Raw genomic sequence first — 21,782 nt, forward strand, 5'->3', positions numbered from 1 at the left:
TTCCTTATCACTGACACTTGTCTATTGCTTTGGCCTCTGCAAATGCCATTTCTTAGTCAACCCAACACCAATTCCCTACTCTCTTGCAGCTGTCTCTTACAGCTGTATGTGTATGTGTGTGCTAAGTCTCTTCAATTGTGTCTGATTCTTTGCAACCCAATGGATCAGAGCCTGCTAGGCTCTTCTGTCCATGGGATTCTCCAGACAAGAATACTGGAGTGGGTTGCCATGTCTTCCTCCAGGGGATCTTCCTGATGCAGGGATCTTCCTGACCTAAGGCTCTTATGTCTCCTACATTGGCAGGCCAGTTCTTTACCACTAGGGTCATGTGGGAAGCCCTTGCAACTATATATGTATAAACACATATAACTTCATCATTAGTTTCAGCTTTTTGGCCAAGGATGGCAATGTGCCACCATTTGGGAAAAGATACATAGACACAAGCCAGGTAGGGTAACTGGGAGGAAGTTCCTGGTTTCTTGATTAGAAGGGTCAGACTGGTGACCCTCCCCCTCCCTGCTTTGAATGTATATGGAGGCTAAAGCTGAAACAGCCATCTGGAAATTTTAGGATAACAGAACTTCAGACACATTGGTGCTAACATCATTGAACATTTGAACCAATGACAGCAACCACTTACCTGTTAGCTTTTTGCTATGTGAGATGAATGAAACTCTGTCATTCATTTTCTGATTTGGTTTTGTTTTTGAAAAAAAAAAAAAAAAAGCAACCCTTTTGCAAACTGAACACCTAATCTTTCAATTTTTCTTACCACTCCATTGTAGAATTTTTAGCCAGGAGTTTACTTAGTTCTTCCTAATCTCTTTATTTTCTTTACCATCAAGCCAAAATTCTTTGTTGAGTTTTAAGACCTAAAATGCAAGAGGACCTTGGAGGTATCCTCTTGAATCTTCCATGGACATTTCACAGTAACAGGTTAAAAGCTCATCATTTCTCCCTTCTGTTCCTCAAATCCACCCCTGCACCATATTCCTTTCTTATTAAATGACATCACGACCCACCCAGTTGGCCAAGCCAAGATGTAAGCATCATTCTTATATTCTGCCTTCCTATGGATTTACTTCCTTGATCTCATCCAGTCCCATTTTATCCACACCCACTGCCACTCTCTTTTAAAAAAAATACCCTCACGACTTCTTGCCTAGCTTTCTTCAATAGTCTCTTATCTGTTCTCTCAGTTTCTAATTTTGCTCACACTAAACCCCATACTTCTGTCAGAGTGATTTTTCCAAGTGACAAATCTAATTGTGTCACTCACTGACTTAAAACATTTCAAAGCCTCCTCCTTTTTGCCTTTAGGATAAGATCCAGACTCCTAAAATGGTACCCAAAAGTTGATTCCTTTCTCTCTATCCAGCCTCATTACTTGCCACGATCCCACCTGCTCCAGCCAGAACAGAATGAAGACTAAAAACCAGAATGAATCAGGATGGAAATGTATATGTGTGTTCAGTCACTCCGTCGTGTCTGATTCTTTGCGACTTCATGGATAGTAAGTAGCCTGAGAAGGCTCTTCCATCTATGGAATTTCCCAGGCAACAGTGGAGTGGACTGCCATTCCCTCCTCCAGGGCATCTTCCTGACCCAGGGACTGAGCCCACATCTCTTTCTTCTCCTGCAGTGGTAGGCAGTTTCTTTAGCACTGCCTCACCTGGGAAGCCAATTGAAATGTATATACTGTAGCCCAGATTGTCAAAAACAAAACAAAAGGGATTTTAGTTTTTACGAGTGTGACTCTAGAGTTTTGGGGTCCCTACTCGCATTGAAAGTGCAGTTGGGGTAGGGGTGAGATGTTTAAATTCGCTGGTTAAGATAATTCAATCTCTTCTGGTTTAGAGTACAAGTTTCTAAATAAAAGCTGTATCTTGTGAACAAATAAGAGCAAATTTAATTTTTAAATCTTTTTTAAAAAATAATTTTTAACTCTCCTCCATTTTCTTCTCTATTATTTAGGAGGCAGAAGGGAAAGTGGAAAGATTTGTATTGTATACCAGTGGTGGGAGGAGGATGTCTGGTCTGCATGTGATCTTACTCTGCAGACTGACCTCAGTCTCGGGTGTAGCTGGTTGACCAAAGGGGCATCAGCCTCGGTGCCCACTTCCTACTGGCTGCTCCAGTAGCCCACATGCCTCCTCTCTCACTGTGGTTTCTATGGTGACCGCTCCAAGGGAGTTTGGCGACCACTCCTGGCTGAGTGTCCCGCCAACCTGGGATCTCATGAGGTTGCTGACTGTCTGAGCCTTACCCAGGTCCTTCAATCAATGCCTAGCAGTGGATTACCTATCCTATGGCGTTTGATTGTCCAAGGGGTTGAAAACTCAATGCTAATTAACATTATTAATTAAAACAAGTAATAGTTAATTACTAATTATAATAAATAGACATGTTAGTTAAGTTTTTCTTATAAATTAATTCTATTGTTTTAATGTGCTGTGTGCTCTAGTTAGTCATTCAGTCATGTCCCACTCTTTGCAATCTCATGAACTGTAGCCCACCGGCCTCCTCTGTCCATGGAGATTCTCCAGGCAAGAATACTGGAGTGGGTTGCCATCTCCTCCTCCACGGGATCATCCCAACCCAAAGACAGAACCCAGGTCTCCTACATTGCAGGCGGATTCTTTACTGACAGAGCCACCAGGAAAACCCAACAGCAAAATGAACACACATTAAGCATACAGTCGATCAGTTTAGTTCAGTTCAGTCGCTCAGTCATGTCCCACTCTGCAACCCCATGAACTGCAGCATGCCAGACCTCCCTGTCCATCGCCAACTCCCAGAGTTTACTCAAACTCATGCCCATTGAGTCGGTGATGCCATCCAACCATCTCATCCCCTGTCGTCCCTTCTCCTGCCTTCAATCTCCCAGCATCAGGGTCTTTTCTAATTAGCCAGTTCTTCACATCAGGTGGGCAAAGCATTGGAGTTTCAGCTTCAGCATCAGTCCTTCCAACGAATATTCAGGACTGATTTCCTTTAGGATGGACTGGTTGGATCTCCTTGCAGCCCAAGGGACTCTCAAGAGTCTTCTCCAACACCACAGTTCAAAAGCATCAATTCTTCAGCGCTCAGCTTTCTTTATGGTCCAATTCTCACATCCACACATGACTACTGGAAAAATCAGTTCGTCTTTGACTAGACAAACTTTTGTTGGTGAAGTAATGTCTCTGCTTTTTAATATGCTGTCTAGGTTGGTCATAACTTTTTTTTCCAAGGGGCAGGTGTCTTTTAATTTCATGGCTGCAGTCATCATCTGCAGTGATGTGGGAGCCCCCCAAAATAAAATCAGTCACTGTTTCCACTGTTTCCCCTCTATTTGCTATGAAGTGATGGGACTGGATGCCATGATCTTAGTTTTCTGAAAGTTAAGTTTTAAGCCAACTTTTTCACTCTCCTCTTTTACTTTCATCAAGAGGCTCTTTAGTTCTTCTTCACTTTCTGATATAAGGGTGGTGTCATCTGCATATCTGAGGTTATTGATATTTCTCCTGGCAATCTGGAGTCCAGCTTGTGCTTCAGCCAGCCCAGCATTTTGCATAATGTACTCTGCATATAAGTTAAATAAGCAGGGTGACAATATACAGCTTTGACATACTCCTTTCACAATTTGGAAACCAATCTGTTGTTTCATGTCCAGCTCTAACTGCTGCTTCCTGACCTGCATACAGATTTGTCAAGAGGGAGGTCAAGTGGTCTGGTATTCCCATCTCTCTCAGAATTTTCCACAGTTTATTGTGATCCACACAGTCAAAGGCTTTGGCATAGTCAATAAAGCAGAAATAGATGTTTTTCTGGAACTCTCTCGCTTTTTTGATGATCCAGCGGATGTTGGCAATTTAATATCTAGTTCCTCTGCCTTTTCTAAATCCGCCAGTCCATGTCTGACGTAGGGTGCAGCATGCTTGGGGCTGGTGCATGGGGATGACCCAGAGAGATGTTGTGGAGAGGGAGGTGGGAGGGGGGGGGTCATGTTTGGGAACGCATGTAAGAATTAAAGATTTTAAAATTAAAAAAAAAATTTAAAAAAATAATAAAAAAACGGAAAAAAATTTAAAAAAAAAATAAATAAATCCGGCTTGAACATCTGGAAGTTCTTGGTTCATGTCCTGTTGGAGCCTGGCTTGGAGAATTTTGAGCATTACTTTATTAGCATGTGAGATGAGTGAAATTGTGTGGTAGTTTGAGCATTCTCTGGCATTGCCTTTCTTTGGGACTGGAATGAAAACTGACATTTTCCAGTCTTGTGGCCACTGTTGAGTTTTCCAAATTTGTTGGCATATCAAGTGCAGCACTTTCACAGCACCATCTTTTAGGATTTGGAATAGCTCAACTGGAATTCTATCACCTCCACTAGCTTTGTTCGTAGTGATGCTCTCTAAGGCCCACTTGACTTCGCATTCCAGTATGTCCGGCTCTAGGTTGGTGATCACACCATCGTGATTATCTGAGTCATGAAGATCTTTTTTGTTTAGTTCTTCTTTGTATTCTTGCCACCTCTTCTTAATATCTTCTGCTTCTGTTAGGTCCATAACATTTCTGTCCTTTATTGTGCCCAGCTTTGCATGAAATGTTCCCTTGGTATCTCTAATTTTCTTGAAGAGATCTCTAGATTATCCCATTCTATTGTTTTCCTCTATTTCTTTGCATTGATCGCTGAGGAAGGCGTTCTTATCTCTCCTTGCTATTCATTGGAACTCCATTCAAATAGGTATATCTTTCCTGTTTTCCTTTACCTTTCACTTCTCTTCTATTCACAGCTATTTGTAAGGCTTCCTCAGACAATCATTTTTCCTTTTTGCATTTCTTTTCCTTGGGGATGTTCTTGATCACTCTCTCCTGTACAATGTCATGAACCTCTGTCCATAGTTCATCAGGCACTCTGTCTATCAGATCTAACCCTTTGAATCTGTTTGTCACTTCTACTGTATAATCATAAAAGATTTGATTTAAGTCATATCTGAACGGTCTAGTGGTTTTCCCTACTTTCTTCAATTTCAGTCTGAATTTGGCAATAAGGAGTTCATGATCTGAGCCACAGTCAGCTCCCGGTCTTGCTTTTGCTGAATGCATAGAGCTTCTTCATCTTTGGCTGAAAAGAATATAATCAATCTGATTTCGGTGTTGACCATCTGGTGATGTCCATGTGTAGAGTCTTCTCTTGTGTTGTTGGAAGAGGCTGCTTGCTATGACCAGTGTGTTCTCTTGGCAAAATTCTATTAGTCTTTGACCTGCTTCATTCTGTTCTCCAAGGCCAAATTTGCCTGTTACTCCAGGTATTTCTTGACTCCCTATTTTTGCATTCTAGTCCCCTATAATGAAAAGGACATCTTTTGGGTGTTAGTTCTAGAAGATTTTGTAGGTCTTCATAGAACCGTTCAACTTCAGCTTCTTTAGAATTACTGGTAGGGGCATAGACTTGGATTACTGTGATATTGAATGGTTTGCCTTGGAAACGAACAGAGATCATTCTGTTATTTTTGAGATTGCATCCAAGTACTGCATTTCAGATTCTTTTGTTGACTTTGACGGCTACTCCATTTCTTCTAGGGATTCTTTTCCACAGTAGTAGATATAATGGTCATCTGAGTTAAATTCACCCATTCTAGTCCATTTTAGTTCACTGATTGCTAAAATGTCGATGTTCACTCTTGCCATCTCCTGTTTGACCACTTCCAATTTGCCTTGATTCATGGACCTAACAGTCCAGGTTCCTATGCAATATTGCTCTTTACAGCATCAGACTTTACTTCCATCACCAGTCACATCCACAACTGGGTGTTGTTTTTGCTTTGGCTCCATCTCTTCATTATTTCTGGAGTTATTTCTCCACTGATCTCCAGTAGCATATTGGGCACCTACTGATCTGGGGAGTTCTTTCAGTGTTCTATCTTTTTGCTTTTTCATACTGTTCATGGGGTTCTCAAGGCAAGAATACTGATAAGTATTGACAAATGTATATACCTGTGCAACAAATGTCCCAATGAAAATAGAGAACATATTCATCACTGTGGAAAGTTCCTTTATGTCCATTTCCATTTGGTTTCTGTGCCCTCCAGAAACAGCTGCTGTCATATTTTCTATTGAGATGGATGAGCATTGGCTGTTCTGAACTTCATGTAAATTAAATACTACATTCTCTATACTATGGTATGTACAATTTATGCCAGACAACTTTTGCTCTTCAAAATGTTTTTGAGATTAATCCACAGTATGTATCAGCTATTTGCTCTTTTTTTTTTTTTTTTGTATTTTTGAGTAGTATTCCACTACATGAACAGACTCTTTGTCTATTCTTCTTTGATGGATGTTTAGGCTATTTCCACTTTGGAATTGTTACGAAGAAAATGGCTGTGATCTTTCTCACATAAGTCTTCTGTGAAGAAATATTTTAAGATATTTCTCTTGGATAAAAATACCTAGGAGTAGAATTTATGCTTATAGTTTAGTTATGAGAACTTTTAGAGTAAGTAAATCCTCCAGCTCTGTCAGTTTTTCATTAAATTTCCATATACACTTTGAAATCATCTCATCAGCTTTACAAAAGGGAACAAAGTCTGCTAGGATTTTGTTTTGCTTTACATTGAAGTCATAGACGAACTTGGGAGCAAATAGACATTGTAAGAATATTGAGTCTTTCAACACATAAACAGTCATTTAAGGTTTCATTAATTTATCTCATTCATGTTTTATAGTTTTAAGTGTGGAAGTCCTTTGCATATTTTCTTAAAGTCATTTCTTTTGTGTGTGTGTGTTTTATTTATTTATTATTTTTATTTATTTATTTATTTTACTTTATTTTGCTTTACAATACTGTATTGGTTTTACCATACATTGACATGAATCAGCCATGTGTGTACAGGAGTTCCCAATCATTTCTAAGTCGTTTATATTTTTATGGTTTTGTAGATGGTATTATATTTTATCTTTTTATTTGTTGCTAGCATGTAGAAATATATTTATTTGAACCGATATTCTTTGAAAAGAATTGATGCCTTCAAACTCTGGTGCTAAAGAAGACTCTTGAGAGTCCCTTGGACAGCAAGGAGATCAAACTAGTCAATGTTAAAGGAAATCAATCCTGAATACTCATTGGAAGGACTGATTCTGAAGCTGAAGCTCCAATATTTTGGTCACCTGCTGTGAACAGCTGCCTCATTAGAAAATATCCTGAGGGTGGGAAAGACTGAGGGCAGAAAGAGAAAAGGGCAGCAGAGGCTGAGTCACCAATGCAATGGACATGAACTTGGGCAAACTTTGGGAGATGGTGAGGGGCAGGAAGGCAAGGTGTGCTGCGGTCCCTGGGTCAGGAAGATCCCCTGGAGAAGGAAATGGCAATCCACTCCAGTACTCTTGCCTGGAAAATCCCATGGACAGAGGAGCCTGGTAGGCTGCAGTCCATGGGGTCACAAAGAGTCGGACACGACTATGGGATTGCAAAGAGTTAAACACAACTGGCGACTGAACAAGCACGTAGAAAAAATTTGATTTTCTATGTAGCCCTTGTGTCTTGAGATGTAGCTAAATTCCCTCATTATTCTCAAATGTCTTGTTGTTGTTACGACCTGATGTTCTCTACATGCACAATCAGGTCCATATCTATAAATAATGACCATATTATTTCTTTCATTCTACTAAATTTGAACTTAATTTTTCTCTTCTTTGTCTGCTTCTTATGGAAGAAACTCAGACCATGAATTAATTTAAACCTTTAATCCTTTCAAAAATAAGGCCTTGACTCCTAAGTAGTATAACATCATTTCTGCCTTGTGCTATTGGTCTCAAGACCAGCTCAAATTAAAGAGGTGAGAAAATAGATTCTACCGCTTCACAGGAGGAGAGACAATTAACTGGTGGCCAAGTTTAATGTACTACACTTCATGAAGTTTTCATGATTCTTGAAAAAAGTGTGCTCTTGTAATTGTTGGGTGTGGTGTTCCATAAATTCCAATTATGATGAATTGGTCAATGTTTTTCAAATCTATATCCTTACAGATTTTTAAAACTTAACTGGTTGTACTGGATTCCACTATCATTGTAGATTTGTCTGTTTTTTCACTTGTAACTTTTTATTTCACATATTGCAAAGCTTTGCTCTAATAGATATCATTTGTTTTCCTGATAAATTGACCTTTTTCATCATGAAATGTTCTTCTCTATCTCTGATATGGAAATTTTACCTGGTCAATATTAGCTGGGCTGTAACAGCTTTCTTATATTTGTAATGATATACATTTTCTCATCCTTTTAATTTTTTGTATTTTTATACTTAAAGTTCTGAATTTCCAGGTAGCTCAATGGTAAATAACCCACCTGCCAATACAGGAGACCCAGATTTGATCCCTAGGTCAGGAAGATCCTGTGGAAGAGGAAATGGCAACCCATTCCAGTATTCTTGCTTGGGAAATACCATGGACATTAAATTCTTTGATCTAGATACGTTGAACTCTCAAAATATCTAAAGATAAAAGTATCGTCTGGGCTTCCCCTGTGGCTCATCGGTAAAGAACCCGCCTGCGAATGCAGAGTTGCAGGTTTGACCCCTGGATCGGGAAGATACCCGGGAGGAGGAAATGGCAACCCACTCCTGGTGGGCTACAGTCCATGGGGTCACAAAGAGCTGGACACCGCTGAGCAACTGAGCACACGTGCATAATTAAAGTCTGCTTCTTGTAAACAGGATATGATTGGGTCCTGCTTTTTTATTCACTCTGAACATTTTTGCCTTTTAACTCCCCTCTGTCATGTAAGATACCATAGCCACGACTTTCTGGGATTAGAATTTGTGTGTATGTAGGAGACCATTCTTTGATCAAGAATACATCATCCCTGCATCTCTACGTCCCATCCCTTCAGGACCCAGTGAAATTCTCCTCAGGAAAGTAATAATAATAGTAAACAGAAAAACTCTTGGTAACCACAAAAAAGAGGCCAACACAGCCTGGGGGATGGGGGAAGAAGTATTATTCTCTTCTATTTTCATTTCCGAAGGACATACATAGAGGAGAAAAAACAATTAATGGTTAGCAATTAATGTTACTTCTCCACAATTTCCTTTCTTTTCCTTCGAAATTCACGAAACCCTCAAAATCTCTAAAGATAAAAGTACCATTTAAAATATTAATTTATACAATTCTTTGTCAACATCTATAGCTGGGGTATGTTGTAATGTCAGAAGAATATTCGGAGAGAGGGTATAACACTCATCTCTCATGGTTTTAATCCTTATTGCTTGCTTCAGTTCTGATAGCCTGTGGTGTGAAGTTTTTCAGTCATGTCCGACTCTTTGCGACCCCATGGACTGCAGCCTACCAGGCTCCTCCCTCCATGGGATTCTCCAGGCAAGAGTACTGGAGTGGGTTGCCATTTCCTTCTCCAGGGGATCTTCCCAACCCAGGAATCGAACCCGGGTCTCCCGCATTCCAGGCAGATGCTTTAACCTCCGAGCCACCAGGAAACAGAATTCCATGTGCATTTTTAAATTTCTCAACTATCTGTTTCATTAGAAATCTTCATGGAGCCACGTTTATGAAGAATTTGCATTAACCTCTTACAAAATAAGAGCAAATTAAACTTAGGATGAAATTTTTCCTTTCCTTTTCACTTTTACTTACAATACACCAGGATATTACTTATGTTGACTTTTTTTTTTTTTTTCCTGAGGCTGGTAAGACTAGCCTTAATCAAAATAACAGGAAAACTTTTTATATACAACTTTCTGGCTCAAGTCTTTTATGTTTGGACTAAAATTGCATTAAGATGTCTAGCTCTGATTAACTAAAATAAAAAACCACTTCCACAGGTAATGATTTTTCTGGCCATAGGAGAGAATGTGCTTTGAAACTAAGTAAGCGGGTTTTCATCCAGGACATACACAAGCTTGGAAGGTCTGTGACTTATAGGTTGGCTGAATAATAGCATGCTATGATCATTACTGGTATCAGACTTGGGAGATTCTGTGGTTCTTCAGAACTTGTTTTGAAAATATGATCAGGATGAGTAGGTCTTTTAAAAATAAATCTCATAAATGTGCAGTTGCAACATCCTACAGAACAACCAAGTAACTATTAGCTCCAAATCCTTTATTTGATTGTCATTACCAGAAGAATGTTTACTTGAGAAAGGAAGTGGGCATCTCAGCTGGGCACAGGTGTTGGGCAGAGATTATAGCAGTTTGTCAGCGTCAGTGGAAAACGTCATTACCAAGACAAAATGTTGGGACCATCAGTGCTCAAGGATTCAAACGTCTGGAGCTTGCTTGGTGCTCCTAGTCATTGAGCCAAATCTAATTCTCATTTATCATGCTAGCTCCTCAGACTCACTTAGAATCAATTCTAGCTGTGCTCAGAGATGTGGGGAAGTCTGGCTCCTATTCTAGCCTTATGACCTCACCCAGGGCTCACAGTCTTTAATGCCAGCAGCACCCAGGATGGGACATGTAAAACTTGCCCTTGGAAATAAGGCTACTCTGTTGGATAAATATTCATCCTTCCTCATCATGTGCCAGGCAATGTGAATGCGGGTGGGGGAGAGAGGGCTTAGACATAGAGGGGAAAAACAAATAATAATTAACACATGACCTCTCCACAGTTTACTTTCTTCTCCCCTGCAACTCATGAAACTCTCAAAATATCTAAAAATAAAAGTAGTGTTTGGGCTTCCCAGGTGGCTCAGCAGTAAAGAATCTGAGAATACAGGAGATGAGGGTTTGATCCCTGGGTCAGGATGATCCCTGGGAGGAGGAAATGGCAACCCACTCCAATATTCTTGCCTGGAGGATCCCATGGACAGAGAAGCCTGGTGGGCTACAGTCCATGGGGTAGCAGAGTTGGACACAGTTGAATGACTGTACATGCCTGAAACACCAATTTGTATAATTCTTTGTCAACATCTATGCCCACAGCACCAGTCATGAGTTCAGGTAAAGATGGACCCCACCAAGGGGGAAGTGGAATCAGTACTGTCCTAGGGCCTGAGAACAGAGGTCCCTGTCGTGTGTCCCTCATTGTACTCACGCTGCTTTAGTCTGCCCCCGCTGCACTCCCCCAAGGCACAAGGGGAAGATAGATCAAAGGTACCAGCCCACCAGAGTCTATCCAGTCTATCCAGAGATCACTTCTACTGGATGATTTGGACTGTGCTCCAGGTATTGGGATCCCAGAATTTTCCACCCAAATGATCAAGTCTACTTCTGAGTCTTCACGAGCCTCTTTCCTGGCTTATTCTCCTGGAACTGACCATCATCATGACCATCCCTAGGACTTAGAACTGACCAAGAGCCAGCTAATGGGGCAGAGGATACAGCAATGAAGCTTGAATGTATGGGCTGGAGGTCACACAGATGTGACCGCAACCATTACAGCAAGGAAGGAATCCAGTCAAGGCTGTATATTGTCATTCTGCTTATTTAACTTATATGCAGAATATATTATGCGAAATGCCAGGCTGGATGAAGCTGGGATTAATGATTGTGGGAAGAAATATTAATAACCTGAGATATACAGATAATACCACTCTAATGGCAGAAAGTGAAGAGGAACTGAAGAGCCCCTTGGTGAAGGTGAAAGAGGGAGTGAAAAAGCTGGTTTAAAATCCAACATTCAGGAAACTAAGATCATAGCATCCCATCCCATCACTTCATGGCAAGTAGGGAAAAAAGTGGAAACAGTGAAAGATTTTGTTTCCTTGGCCCCCCAAATCATCGCATACAGTAATTGCAGCCATGAAATTAAAAGACACTTGCTCCTTGGATTGAAAGCTAAGACAAACCTAGGTAGCATATTCAAAAGCAGAGACATCTCTTTGCTGACAAAAGTTCATCTAGTCAAAGCTGTGGTTTTTCCAGTAGTCATGTCTGGATGTGAGATTTGGACCATAAGGAAGGCTGACCATTAAAGAATTGATGCTTTCAAGTTGGGGTGCTGGGGAAGACTCCTGAGGGTCCCTTGGACAGTAAGATCAAACCAGTCAATCCTAAAGGAAATCAACTCTGAATATTCATTGGAAGGAACTGATGCTGAAGCTCCGATCTTTGGGCTATGTGAGGAGAAGAACTGACTCATTGGAAAAGACCCTGATGCTGAGGAAAGACTGAGGGCAGGAGAAGGGGGTGACAGAGGATGATGAGATGGTTGGATGGCGTCATTGACTCAATGGACCTGAGTTTGAGCAAACTTCAGGAGATAGTGAAGGACAGGGATGCCTGGTGTGCTAAAGTCCATGGGGTCATAAATAATGACTAAACAATTGCGAATCGACTGTTATGTTTGGTTTAGCAGGGACCTCTAAAAACATTTTCAGGGATATAGTAATATAGTTCTGAAGTCAGACTTCTGGGTTCAAAATGAAGCTTTACTTAAAAACAATTTATTTAATTTTGGGAAGAGTGGATCTTCGTTGCTGCACACAGGCTGCTCCCTAGCTGCGGTGTGTGGGTTCCTCACTGTGATGGTGCCTCTTGTTGCAGGCCACAGACTCTAGGAGCATGGATGCAGTAATTTGGGTGGGCAGTCTTAGTTGCTCTACGGCATGTGGTATCTTCCCAAGCCAGGGATCGAACCTGTGTCCCCTGCACTGGCAGGCAAGTTTTCAACCACTGGACCACCAGTGAAGTCCAGAGGTCTATCTTTTCATCCTCATGTTATCTTGCTGAAGTTACAATACTTTGGCCACCTGCTACAAATAACTATTTCCTTGGGAAAGACCCTGATGGCTGGGAAAGATCAAAGGCAAAAGGAGAAGTGGGCTGCAGAGGATGAGAGGCCAATATAGCATCACCGACTCAACAGACATAAATTTTAGCAAACTCCTCACAAGTAAAGAGGACAGAGGAGCCTGGCATGATGCAGTCCATGGAGCCACAAAGAGTCAGACAGGACTAAGCACGTATGTAGTTACAACCATCTCAGTATATAGAACCTTTTCTAAGAGTCCCATACATTTCTGCTCTTACCAGGTGAGTTGTCTAATATTAATAGATGTTAGATGTTTTAATATCAGTTATAACAATTTAATTAAATATGATAACTAATAATAGAATCAGAGTGTGAAAAATGTGCATTTTTAATCCCCTGTGGAAATTAGGTGAATGCCTTGGAAGGACTGGATAAGAAAAACCATGCAGGTTGGGTCTTGAAAAACTAACTGCAAAAAGTTAGAAAAAATGAAAAATGCTATCTAGAGGGATTCTACATCATATTGCCTCACATGTGTCTCCAAGTTGATTTTGCATCAAAGAAACTGAAACCACAAAATGTTGAGCATATGTAATGTGTGTGGTTTCTGCCAGCAAAACAGGGCTGCCTTCCAATGTATATTTTCTACCTAAAGAGACCGTCTTGTCCAATTGCTGTTTTAAAGAAAATAGAACATTGAAGGTTTGCGTGAATCCATTTTTAATATTTTCTTATTTCAGTTGGCATTTTGAATTGACTGACTAATTACTGGTACTTATCACAATCAATATGAAGCCTTCCACATACTTGGCCCATTTTGGCCTCCGTTCACTTATCTGTAATATGGCTATTATAATTATGATACGTACTTCATAGTATGGATATAATAATTAACTACAGCAATCGACTTGAACCTTTAGCATATAGGAAGCATTTGATTGTTAGAGTTATTATTATTACAACTACTTGGGGTCACAAGAAGGAGAGAGGCTTGAGATAACCTCAGGGGGTGGGGGTGTGGAAAGGGGCTCCTGGGGAAGCCTAGAGGGGTGTCAAGAAGCCATGCCCACTCTCCCACAGGAGGTGTCACAGGAATTGAAGTGTTATTTTTGATCCTCAGGAGTCTAGTCCTTGTCCTCTCTACCAACAACATCTATTAGAGTGAGTTTGTCCTGCTCAATCCTTATCCAGCTGCTAATCCTTTTCCAGCTCCTAATCCTTTTCTAGCTGCTCTTCTCTTTACTCTTGATGTCTCTCTATGCTTGCCCTGCCCATATTTCTTCTTTCTACTTCTTGTTTCTCTCTTTCAGCTCCTCCAGAGAAAGGCTCTCCCTGTGGAAACTGGTCTTCATCCAGAAAGAAGCATGCTTATCCAGCACTTGGCCACCTTAGAAGTCGCTGGGCTAGCAAATATGTCACGTGGCTTTCAGCTAAGGAGCCGGTTCAAGCCATCATGGCCAAGATATCTGTGTCTAGTGACCCAGAAGAAGAGAACCCATGTGCTTTCACTCTGGCCTTAGGTGTAGCAAGGATTAGGTCCTTGGAATATCAATTCACGTCTGGACATTTGTTGAATGCATAGTTACAGCTGTGCTAGAAGTTTACAACTGATGCTAATTCTGTTTGAGCAGAGCGGGAGCTGTGCCAGTATCTTGACTTTCATCTTTGTATGGTGATTATATGATGATAACCATTAGGAGATCGAAGCTATGTGCAGTAGATCACGGGTGAAAATCCACGCCTGGTTTTTTATTTTGGCATCTCCACTAGAATCAGTTTCTTTCTTTTTCTGTGTGTCTCTGTCTTTTTTTCCTCTCTTTCTCTCTCTCTCAAACACACACACACACACACACACACACATAAATATATTTGTCATTACAATTATTCCTAAAATTGATTTGAAATAAGTCATTTATTATTGCAAAATATTTTCAAAGTATGCACCTACGCACAGATGTGGACAATTCATCCTGCAAATTCATCCTGTGGTCCCTCCTTTGCCAGGATTTGTCTCAGATACATGGTAGGAACACTAAGAAATAAAGAATTGAAGCCATTTACCCAATCACTAAAAATTACCCAATCACCCAAATACAGTAAGATTTGCCATTCCTAGTTGCTTAATATTTCAGCATCCTTCAATCTTTAGTGATTATGTACAGTCTATCTTTAGAACTCATTTAGAGAAAACCGTTTGAAAAATGATACAAAAGAAATCCATCTGGTATCAATTGTTTAAAATGCTCAGCAAAACTCTGTTTCTCTTTGGAGCACTCCAATCTCCTAAATAGAATTAAGATTAAAATAGCTCTCCTATCTCTCTCCTGGCCAGAAAGTTGGGGGAAAGGGATGGTCTAACATTATAGAGCAAGAATTCCCACAAAAGATCCCTTTGTATTTTTAACCAGTACTATGTCTAGCTGGTTTCTCCTGGCCCTAAACCTCCCTACAATCACTCCTAGCATGCAAGAGCCTAGCAGTTCATTACTTTTCTACATATAGTAAACAAAGAGTGAGCTCACTCTCAGAAAGAGAAGTTAGCACCAGGAGGTACAAAAGAATGATCAATAATCTAGAGGCCTATCTAGCCATCACGTCAACCTCATCTGACAGTATCCAGAGCCTTGCTCCATGGTGTGTATTTTATCACTTGAGTCAGAGAGAAAAATATGCTTTCAAACAAGCCAGGAACAGAAGATCCCTTCTTTACAGGGAGTCAAACCCAATCACTCTTCCCAGCTTGGGCCCGTAAATCCCCTTCAAATTGGGTTTCCTGGAGTGTCGTTTTATCAGCATTATCCTTGATTCTTACTATGTGCAAATATCAGGACATAAATAATGGACCAGACACTATGTAAAATGGTGTTCCAAGACACCAGGAGAAATTGGTTTCCTCCCACCGAGTGGCTTTCACTACCCATAATTCCAAGCATCACATCTCCCAGTGTCTCTTCTTATTCGTCCTAATTAGCAATAAGTGAATCCAGTCGTGGTTCCGTGGTCAGCCAACTTACAATTGGATTTTACATGCACTTCAGACTCAGCAACCTGCCGCTATTTAGCTCCAGGCACTGCCTGATCTAGGGTCAAGGAAAGTGTCTGCGCTGGATTTATTCCTACCCCGCAATGAAAAGGTTGATTCTGTGTGCATACCCGACGCTCTGTTCTTTCATGCTTCTTTCATGTATTCTTCACTTTTGAGAAGTTTAAAATTTGACCATGCAATGGCTGCTTCGCTGGATTTATTGGGTGGGCATTGGGATTCATTTTGTAAAGAAAAGCCATCTATGGTCACAAGTGATGGTGCAAAGACAAGTGGAATGTCAGGTAGCAGAGAAGGACAAGGATGTTATGGACTCAAAATGCACTTTCTGAGCAAGGATTTGGGCACAGTCCTCTTTGATATAAGCCCACCTTAGTGGGACGCTGCTTGGGAATGTTCTGAGTCTCTTTCTCTGTCTGTTCCCTCCCCTAACCCATCTCGGTGATCAGCACTTTGCTGTTAGGACACCAAAGCTTTTATGAAGTGGAGATAATGATCTCTTCATGTATCGTCCAATTCAGGACCAAAAAACCCTCTCAACATCAATGATTTGCTTTCCAATTCTCATGGTGCATTTTTTATGCTATAGTACAGATCTTGTTCCCTCTGGTGAACTCTTGTTTGTCCCATTCAGGGCTCAGGCTGGGCCCTCTAGGATTTCTTAGCTGCTTCTTGGAGCAGACCCAAAAGCTATGAACAGAAAGCTCCACCAGTCTCTCAGAGCACCAAGGCCCTACTAGGCTCCCATTAGCCAGAATGATACCCATAATGCCAAACTTCAAATTTTTAAGGATCTCTTTTTATTCATCCTAATTAACAATGAGTGGATCCAACCTCAGGTCTTACCTTTGGAAAAAGCCTGAGGGCTGGGGGAGTTTTCCTGTTGGTTGGCTAGAACTTGACCTGAAGTTGCAAACCTCTGCTACACAGCAGTGTTAGCAGCCCAGGTGGCTTGACCACAACTCAAGTCTTTCTGTTTCATCCTCTGGCAGTCCTTACTCTGTCCTAGGTTCCACATGGAAGTTATGACCTGCAACAGCCTCAGACCAGGTCTGGACAATGACCCTGCCGTCTCCTCTGACAGTGTCAGCTAATGCTGACCCTTCATCCCCCACTGATCGTGAAGTCTGTTAGTCAGTTCAGTTGCTCAGTCATGTCCAACTCTTTGTGACCCCATGAATTGCAGCACACTAGGCCTCCCTGTCCATCACCAACTCCCGGAGTTCACTCAAACTCATGTCCATCGAGTCGGTGATGCCATCCAGCCATCTCATCCTCTGTCGTCCCCTTCTCCTCCTGCCCTCAGTCCTTCCCAGCATCAGAGTCTTTTCCAATGCGTCAACTCTTCGCATGAGGTGGCCAAAGTACTGGAGTTTCAGCTTTAGCATCATTCCTTCCAAAGAACACCCAGGACTGATCTCTTTTAGAATGCACTGGTTGGATCTACTTGCTGTCCAAGGGACTCTCAAGAGTCTTCTCCAACACCACAATGCACAATCCCCAGATAGCTGCTTCATCAGAGGTCCTGGAGAAGGGCTCCTGGAGCCAAACTTGCGCCATACTGGTCACTCTAATGAAAGTGAAAATATGAGATGCTCAGTCGTGTCCAACTCTTTGCAACCCCATGATGTAGACCATCAGGCTCCTCCATCCATGGGGTTCTCCAGGCAAGAATACTGAAGTGGGTTGCCATTTCCTTCTTCAGGGGATCTTCCTGACCCAGGGATTGAATCCAGGTGTCCTGCATTGCAGGTGGATTCTTTCCCATCTGAGCTACCAGGAAAGCCCTGGTCCCTCTGGGCGAGCACTTTTACAGTCCCCCTTCCCTGAAATTGGATTCCTACGTGGCTCAGGCAGTGAAAAACCTGACTGCCAATTCGAGAGGTATAGGAGATGTGGGTTTGACCTTTGAAATTTCCCCTCTCAAAGGACCGGAATTAACATCAATTACACAGATTAAGCTAGATTCTTCCAAATAATCTATACTTGCTAATCCCCTCAGGGAGAAGTTAAGTGTGAATCGTAATACACGTCCTCTGGACCTTGATGATGCCTTTGCCTGAGACTCTTCCCTGTCAAGGTGTATAAGACATGTGTGATTATTCAGAACATCTCATCTCCATGGATTCTGCCCTCTCTTGATCTTTCTTCCAAAACCCTAGCCTTATAGCCTAGCCCCACTCACTAGGTATGTACTATCCCTTAGCTCTCCTGGGTTTTCCATAAAAAGTCATTTCAGTTACCTTCTAGCTACATAGTAAAAGCTGAGGTCATTAGTGTATTCAGCAGGGGAGAAGATGTATGGGGGTGAGGGGAGGAGGCATTTATTGAAGACATGATGGAGTTAAGAGGGCTGAAAATATACAGTTAGGATGAGGAAAATATATGCTGTTTGCTCTCTGATTTTTATTTGAGCCTGTTTTTAGTATCTGGGTAGGTTTAAATTTATTCTTTCTTTATCCATGAGCTCCATTTTTCTGTGATGTCTCATTACTCAGTAACAAGAAAAAAGTATAAATAACCAGGACCTGCAGTGAAACCTCCAAAGTCCAAATGTCATTTGCAATCACTTAGCCTTTGAATTCAGAGCTAATTAAATAGTGACATTTCATGGGGATGTGGGCGAGTCAAAAACATTACTAAAATTCTCTATTTCTCTGTCTTCCCAGCCCTTTTCTCTCTCTGTCTCCCTCTCCATTAGTGTATCTATGTAAGTTTGCATGTGTGTATATTTCTCTCTCCATGTTTCTCTACTCATCTATCCACTTAGTTATTTCTCTATCTATCTATCATCTGCAGACTGAAGAAATGATTACAAGAGTGTTTCCAAGAGATCCGGACTTTGGGGATCAAACAGTTTTTGGAAATGTGTATGTTTGGTCTAAGTGATGGAAACACCTGAAAACCCACCCGGACAACAAACTACGAAGCAACAGCCACTCTCAGGCATCGTCCTGGCTGCCTTACTTAGATCATCTCATGGTATCTTCACAGTAATGCTCTGTGGCTGGCCCAAGTCTGTTTCACAAAAGTAGAAATACGAGGTTCAGAGAAATTAAAAACTTTTTTCATATGTCCCATAGCTGCTGCTGCTGCTGCTAAGTCGCTTCAGTCGTGTCCAACTCTGCGCGACCCCATAGATGGCAGCCTACCAGGCTCACCCGTCCCTGGGATTCTCCAGGCAAGAACACTGGAGTGGGTTGCCATTTCCAGCTAACAAGTAGTAAATTTGTTGGTTTAACTTCCTGACACCCTGGAAAATGGTTTCAGAAGAAAATAATTTTAAAACAATGAAAAATAAACTAAATAAAAAAAACAATGCCTAAATGCATGTTCTGGGGACCCAAGTGTTTCTTACAGATGCACATAGCAAATTGGTACCCTACTGAACCCAACCATTTGACACCCATTAGTCTAAATCTCTACTTCACCTGTCCTCTTTCTCCTAATAAACGTCCTTTTACCCCACCACTTCTTTCTGGATAAACTTCCTCATCTCGTAAAACAAATTGCCTTGGCCATCAGCCACTTCCCTGGTCTGGGGACCCCAGCCTGACTGTACAATTGCTCTTAGGCTGTTTTCATCAATGAACCCTTCCTTGGGGCAGAAGATCCTTCAAAGCTCCTACAATACTCACTTCTTATGCTATCTCCATCCCCCCAAATCTCCACAAATGAATGAATGGGGAGTGTTCATTTTTGATGAGATCAGAGAGGTGGGATTTTTAAAAATATTCAATATTTCAGGTAATTTTGGTTCACAACAGAAATATGCTTCCACAAGTACTTTAAAGCCACTGAGCTGAAAAACAAACAAACAAACAAACAAACAAACTACCAGAGTGCACTTTTACAAGCTATAGTCAAGCTATCAGCATCCACTGAATTTTTCATGGTAAGCATCTGCCCTGAGGGCAGAAACAAGGTCAGCCAGCAATTGAAGAAGAGATTGGTCATCCAGTAAAATGGGTATTGGGACAGGCATCTAGCTACATGCCACTAAGTAGCTTAACTAGCTATGAGACAGTTAGTTTGTTAAATACCTTTATTTTCCTATAAGACTCACAAGATGCATCTTACTGGCTCTAGAAGGTGTCAATGGAATGAGATAAAAGCTGTAGGAGAGTGGTCTTAAATGTATTGTATATAAAGATTATGTATTATGTGTTTACATATCTTCCATTTATACATACCTTGTATATATATACATATCACATATATACATACACACACACATATAGTATTATATACACTATAAACATCACTTACATTAAGTCAGGTGCTGAGTCACTCAGCCTGGCAATGAGCAGATAATGAAGGAGCAAGTTCAGGAGAGAGGCAGACGTAATACTGAGCTGAGTCATCCTCCTTGGGCCCTCATCACGCCGTGACAATTCAATCAGTGGAAGATGACACAGTAGAGGGCCCGTCAGGGGAGGAGTCAGAGAGGGAATGAAGTGCGTCAGGTGCTAGAAGGTGACTGAAAAGAGAGGAAAGTTTTGGCAGCTGAGGATGCCCCATCAGGGAACTATCATCTGCCCACTGATTCATTGCATCACTTGGTCATTCTGCTTACAACTGAGCACCTTCCCCGGTGGCTCAGACAGTAAAAACATCTGCCTGCAATGCAGGAGACCTGGGGTTTGATCCTTGGGTGTGGAAGATTCCTGGAGAAGGAAATGGCAACGTACTCCTGTATTCTTGCCTGGAGAATCCCATGCACCGAGGAGCCTGGAGGGCCCCAGTCCATGGGGTAGCAAAGAGTCAGGCATGACTGAGTAAACTAATACTATGTACAAGGCAGGGGGCTGGATGCCCTGGGGGGTTCAGATTGCATGACACAGTTCTTACCTCAAGTCATATAACTAACAAAGCCTAGTGAAGGGCAAGATGAAGTAAATAAGGTAAATAAGGTCGAGTCATCCCTTCCCAGTTGTGTCCTAGTCTCTGTGAATTTTTTAGGAATTCCAAGAGCTTATGTAAGACTAGCCCTTCCTATGTGCCAAAGAGTTAGATACTCCCATTCAGGGGCTGGGCGTGTGATAGGAGGAGTAGACCAGATGGCTGCTGTAGCAGAGGTTGCCTACTTTGAAAGAAACCTTCAAAGGAATTAAGATGCTGAGGGATGTGGCTTGGTCACCAAATATGGCATGGGACAGCTTTCAGTTTGGCCAAGTGGGAAGGAGTCAAGGGGCCTAGTGGGAAAGAATCAAGTTCTATGAAGCTTCCAGGGCACCAAACTGCCTCAGTCCACTTAACCCACCCATTTGGAGGGTTGTGACAATTAATCTGGTAATCAGGTGTAAATCACCAGGCATGGTGCAGAACAGAGAGGTGCTCATTAGAACTCACGGCTCCTCCTGCTGACTTTTCCTCAAGAGTAAATACTGCCTCAGTTCTTGCCTTCTGGAGGTTAATGAGGATGAAGTAAAAATTCATACTTTAAGGCAAGACAGGAAAATTTGTTTATTTCTTTGTTTTCTTTTTTAAAGAAATTTTTATTGGAGCATAGTTGCTTTACAATGTTATGTTAGTTTCTACTGTATAGCAAAATGAATCAGACATACATATACACATATGCCCGCTCTTTGGGGCTTCCTTTGCATTCAGTTCACCACAGGGCATTAAGTAGAGTTCCCTGTGCTGCACAGTATGTGAGACAAGAAAAATTTAAACTAAACTCTTTTCTCTTCTCTTTTGAGCCTCCTCTCTCTCCTCTAGAGTACATTGTGCATCTGTATTATGCATTAACCAGACCCGCAATGACAGAAGTACCTGCTCAACCAGAAAGATCGATTTTTCTTCTTCTGATGCTGGCCTGTAACTCCTTAGAAGATAACATCCCTTTCTCAATACAGTAAGGGGTTGCCATGACCCACCACTTGCCTTGTCCTTGCAGACATTTTTGGTAAACTTCACTTTGGTCATTTAGTCACCAAGTCATGTCCAACTCTTCATGAAGCCATGGATTGCAGCATACCAGGCTTGCCTGTCCCTCACCATCTCCCAGAGTTTGCCCAGGTTCATGTCCTTTGAATCGGTGATGCCAT

The sequence above is a fragment of the Ovis canadensis genome, chromosome 16, assembly GCF_042477335.2.
Source record: "Ovis canadensis isolate MfBH-ARS-UI-01 breed Bighorn chromosome 16, ARS-UI_OviCan_v2, whole genome shotgun sequence".
NCBI classification, from domain to species: domain Eukaryota; kingdom Metazoa; phylum Chordata; class Mammalia; order Artiodactyla; family Bovidae; genus Ovis; species Ovis canadensis.